The sequence below is a fragment of the Dendronephthya gigantea genome, unplaced genomic scaffold (genome assembly GCF_004324835.1).
Source record: "Dendronephthya gigantea isolate DGI-Jeju-01 unplaced genomic scaffold, DenGig_1.0 000011F, whole genome shotgun sequence".
Lineage (NCBI taxonomy): Eukaryota > Metazoa > Cnidaria > Anthozoa > Malacalcyonacea > Nephtheidae > Dendronephthya > Dendronephthya gigantea.
The window spans coordinates 3,211,665-3,217,666 of NW_021163021.1; the positions used below are offsets into that span (position 1 = coordinate 3,211,665).

The 6,002-nt window shown below is 35.8% G+C and overlaps 1 pseudogene; it reads right to left on the minus strand.

The window, feature by feature from the left end:
- Positions 1–1,312: 1,312 nt before the first annotated feature.
- LOC114518727 lies at positions 1,313–3,214 on the minus strand (annotated as a pseudogene).
- Positions 3,215–6,002: the final 2,788 nt, after the last annotated feature.

The following is a 6,002-nucleotide window of genomic DNA, read 5'->3' on the forward strand; positions in this document are numbered from 1 at the left end:
AATATCACGCGTGATATAATCGCTGGTTTCACCCGCTTTTAACCATGTTTCAGTGATAGCCAAAATGTCAACCTGCCTCTCAACAACATAATCCTTAATCAATAAGGACTTATTGTTGATTGACCTGGCATTAAGAACAGACAGGTGAAGTTTATTGGTATTCCGAGTCTGTGTCCGAGTCTTGTCTTCAAAACAAGACGTAGAAATGTTAATTTTGATCAGATTTCTAGGTCTTACATGACGATAGTTGCGAGCGCTTGTTCTATTAGTAACACGAACTGGTATATTCACACATATGTTAGGTACATTCAGAGCAACATTAAAAGGTTTAAAACCTGAACCTGAACTCAGCATTTCCATAGAATAATTTACATTCTGTTGAGCAGTGTGGGCATCGTAGCATGACCGAGGTGTATTTGGAAAAGAAGGCAAACTTTGCCGATGAATAGACTCATAAGAAGGTCCAGGGTTACGGGATATATCAACATATATCGTTAGATCCATAACAAACAAACTGGCTGGTAGAGATAAACAGACTTTGCCATGCTTGGTACTTTTATAAATGGGAAGCGACACTCCACATTTAGGTGGCAGCGACTTACGCTTGAAACCAACTTGTGCCTGAATAAATTGTAGATAACTCCAAGCAGGATAACCATCGTAGAGCAATCCATCAATATCTCGCTGAGGAAACTGTTTAAAAGCATTTCCCTTGCAATTTGATTGAGTATTGAGCAGGGACAAAATTAAATAACCAAAAAATATAAAGACGACCCGTTGTTGACCAGCAGCCGCCATGATGTTGCTCATTTAGTGCTGGTTGTCTACATGTAATAATATAATATTCCTTGTATGATCCAGAAATCGCAACTAAAGATTTCTCTGACACAGACGAGGAAGTCTATTTTTGCTGTGGAAATCTTTCATCAGTCAGCATTGAGAATTTTTTAGATCAGCACACATGTAGTACATTTTGCAAAATAATGATTAAAAAATAACTGTATAATTTAAAGTATAACTTCCCCCATTAGGGATGTGCCGGATACTGTTTTCCCGGATGTTATTGATAAGAGCAATAATGGACTCTTTTTAAACAGCTAGGCAAGTACATTATCAGTTAATGACAAATCAGTTATTCCTGTGACCAAAGCTACATGTACATGCACATTAAGGTTGAAAACTGGAAACACAGCTAATTTTTGGCTCAGCTAAAACTTTAATTTCTATTATGTTGGAGAAGATTGTTAATTGTTACGTTGGGAACATACTTTTACTACAGAAATACAATCTGTATCATTGTCCTTGTAATTAACTATTCTAGGTACACATAGTGTGCCTTTAAAAATAAGTATGTTTCAGCTGCATTTTTACTTTTTACTTCACATACTTCTGGGATTATAGCTTCACATTTCTCTCTGACATCTAATGGTAAGTAGTCATCGTGAGCATCAAGTACCCCGGATATTTCTGCAACTTCATCAAGGGCTTCCTTTGAAACTGGTAAACCTGCAAGGTAGAATACACTTAGTACAGTTCCTCTGTACTATGAAACAATTGATATGCAGGGCACAAACACTATCTAGTAGTTTCTGAACTGGATAACACTATCATACTTTCAGCCCACAAAGATGTCAAATTAATTTCAAATTAACCACAAAACCTGATAATCTCTCTACTTAACCCATTGAGTCCTATGAGTCCTACTTTTACTTGCCTAATGCCAGACAATTCCACTTGTCAGTGGGAAAGCTCTGCAGCTTAATGGTTAAACTTAAATGTAAACTAAATACATAATTACCATAGTCTCTAGCCTTGTATTGTTCAGGAAAACTGTATAGGTGGTTCGGTACCCCCTTTGGTAATTGGGCATCTCTTTGACACCTAACGCGATGTGAATTCCACACAGTTTCACAAAATCAATTTTGTAAGACTGGGATGTACACAAAAGCCAAAAGGTATCTTCAGAAAAAACAAAAATATTTATTATATAACTATACTTAATATGTTTGGTCCATCACTGTATTTTGATATACCCACCTATCAGTTTGGTTATCTGGGTCATATAGTCCATCATCAAAAAGCCTGTTTAATTGGTGTTTGAAATACTTCTCAAGACGGTGATGTAGTTCTCTCCACCACCTCTCAATCTAAAACAAAAAGATTACTGTGAACAATAGTTATTGCAAAAGTCGGCCCCATTGAAGTGGCAATGTGCCCAAATTGAATGTAACATTTGATTGCCTGAATTTGCCTCTTTCATTTGCCTTTATTCATAAGACTATCATTTTTTGGCAAACTAACCTTATTACTAGTGGATGATCCATACAATACTGTGTCCTCCGCATTTTCAATATCATTGTTAGCATTCCTTAAATATGCATGTATGGTTGCCATTTGGCCAGTTTCCGTACCTTTATCCAAGCGCAAACGGCAACTGATCACTGTGAAAACACACATTAAAATCTAAATAATACAATTACCAGTACAGGGTAAAACCCCAATAGATTGCCTGTCCTTAATGCATATTTATTCTTGTAAAAAATATATATATATATATATATATATATTAATATATATATATATATATGCTGTTTGTCTAGCATTACCTCTTGTTTCATACAAATACTGTAAATACCACTTCCCAATTAGAGTTGGACTTGAATTTGACATCCATATCTTTAGAAACATCATCTTACTGCTAAAAACATCCTGCAATCCATAAATAGCCAAAGGGAACTGACTTTTGGTGAATCCCATGAGTTTGTCATGACCATCCCCTGACAAAGTATGATTTGGTCCCTATAACATACATTTCTCATTAACCTATTAAGCTCCAGAGCTTCACCAATATGGCGCATTGCAGCTTGAAGGGTTAGTCAAATAATTATTTGTTTGAAAATAATTATTTGTTTGAAATAATCTATTTTGGACATACAACCCTTACCAATGATGTAAATGTTCCAGTTGGACCCCTTTTCCTTTGTCGTCTTCCTCCAACATTTCCTCTAGCTTCTAGACCTTCTGGGTTCACGTCTGTCATAACATCATAAACAAGCGAACGAGGCACTGCCAAACCATGCTGCTCCCTAATCTTACACTGCATCATACGATATCCTAAAAGCTTTCCTGGACCATCTATTTCAGTTTTAATAGCATTTTGCACACGTTCAAGACTTGTATCATAGTCAACGTACTTGATATCAAAAGCACGCATTCTTCTACTTAAAGTAGGAAGGCTCCTGGCATATTGTGGGTAGTCACGCTTTATAAAATCCAAAACCTCTGCCCTTTTTAAGTTCTGCATTACGTATTTCTTTATATCATTTCTCAATTCTTCATCATCTTCCCAATCTGTATTTTGAAATCTTTCTCCTGCCGCCATGTTGACATTTGAATCTGCAGACTGCACTGCAGCACAGATTAACACCCAGATGTCTCACTTCTGACTCAAAAGCGTAAGCGATTCGTCACTGCGCATCGCTTTCTGCGCACACTTAGCAAGTTACTAGAGGCATTCACCCCCCCCCGAAATAAAATTTCAAAATGGAGACGAACTGAATTGAAGTGAAAAACTGCACGATGTGTCAAATGAGTCAGAATATATGTACATTTATTGATTTGTACAGGAAGTTCCATTCAATGTAAAGATATTCAAACACTTTTTAAAAGAAATATGTTTGAAATTATGGAGATTTCTACTGCTTATAATTTTCCGCTCCTACAACAATCGAAAAAAGATAAAACACTCGTACAATATTGAAAACGAGGTACTCTAAACTCACTTTTCCAAAGCGCGTATAGATGATGATGGTTCAGACACAAACATAACTACACAGTCGCCTTCTCTAGCAAATGAGAGGAGGTTTTTTTCCATGTATAAAATAGTTCGGCTCCATTTTGAAATTTCGGGGGGGGGAATGCTTCTAGTCACTTGCTGAGCAAGCGCTTACGCTTTTTTAATCTGAAGTGAGACATCTGGGTAATCTGTGACTGCAGTACTAGGTCATAAGGTCAGTAGTGGTCACTGATGAAAACTATGAAAACAAATGTTTCCACTTTCCAGTATTTTAATTGAATTGTCATTAACGTTCGCTGGGCATGCTGGTCTATGATAACGATGGGCCACGTCGAGAACATTTGTTTTCAGAATCGAAAACGAAAATCGCATGTTAGTTTTTGGTTTGTTTTTGTTTTTTTAAATTTTTTAAACATATATTTTTATATTTATGTTTTATTTTTTAAATATTTTTTAAATTTATTGATTTTCTTTTTTTCTTTTTAATTTTGTTCGTGAAATATAGTTTTAAAATGAAATTATCTACTGAATTTACAATGATAACAATGGGCCACCATACTATTGGATAAATACTGGTCAATTACTATAGCATAAATAAAGTCTCACTCACCTGACAAGTTTCCTTGTTTAAGGACAAAAACATCAGGATCATACTCATAGCTTTTGTATGGTACTCTTGACATAAATAAAACATTCATTAGGCCAAACACTTTCGCAAAAATACAGACTACATTCACTACAGTGTATGTAGTCTGTATTCACAAACTATAGTTTCTTGTACACTCAACAGCGATTTCAGTAAAATTGTTTAGTGCAATAATATGATGTTCATTAAATGTTTGTAGTTAGAAAATACCTAGTTGTATACATGGGTTGGTTGTGTAAAACTCTTTGAACTATCATACTCCTGGGGAGATTGATTTATTTTGCACTAATCATATTGATTTAGTTAATTCACTATGTTTTAATATGATGGGCTACGTATAAGTTTAATTTTTTGCTTGTATACATTGGTTGGTTGTGCAAAACACTTTGAACTATCATATATAGTGATATTAACTCTAACATCCCCGGGGAGATTGGTTAATTTTACACTAATGATACTGATTTAGTTAAAGCGACAGTGCCACCCGCTGCGCATAGGTTCAGCGCATAACATTTTATCTTTGGAATCTCTCGGAAACAATCGTAACTTGGATTATTTTTTATGAAGTGAAGCTATGGAGGCGTCATCAAGTGAGGTAAACATTATAAATGTGCATATATTTATTACGTTTATGTAAAACAGAAAAGCCTAAACAATTGCTTTAACTCTACACAGGTTAACTTTTGCAGTTGCAAAAGTTTATGTGCCACAAAGAGAAAAGAAAATTCTAAGCGAGGTTGCCCATGTAAGACAAAGGGAGTTTTGTGTTCTGAAAGCTGCAAATGTGGAACCTGCAAGAATCCTTGCAAGAATAGGGTATGTTAGTAAAACAAATGTGCCTATTAATCTTCCATTTGTTGGTAGTATATTTAACATGACATATAGTGATATATTTCATTTATTTGTGCCTTATACAGGAAAACGTGAGCCAAGGAGCGCAGCGAGACAGATCTCCACGCCGTCCAAACACGAGGAAACCAGTTCAAAGGTTTCGCAGCCTGACACAAAGCGAAACAGTAAATTTAGAAACTGAAGAACAGCAAAGAGAGAAAGAAAACAATGATGTGAAGGTTTGTAAATTTCTATTAAATAATTTAAACAGTAATATGGCAATTATTACAACGACATGTTTTTCAGAGAGAAAAGTAAAGCTTGTCTTTCGCACATTTGATACACAACAATGCCCTTCTTGTTTTTTATATCATTGGCACTTGGTATATATCTTGCAATGTGCCCCTATAGTTAATTTTTTCTACAGCACTGTTTACAGATTGAAGATATGCATGAAATACTTCTGTAGAAATGTTATGCCTATTATTTTAAATGCATTCACACTGTCAAATTCACAGGAATTTAGAAAACTGGCAATTAGAGGTCTGAGACGGGGAATAGGGAGCATGGATCACATCCATACCCTCCTTATTGCAGAGGATGACCTTGATGAAAGTGCAGGTGATTTGGATCAGCAGGAATCTGGGCCAACTGGAGAACAACAAGAGTGTCTTGCTGAAGGAGTTTCTGGTGAGGAAGGTCACCCTAGTCAGTCACAAGGTACTAGCT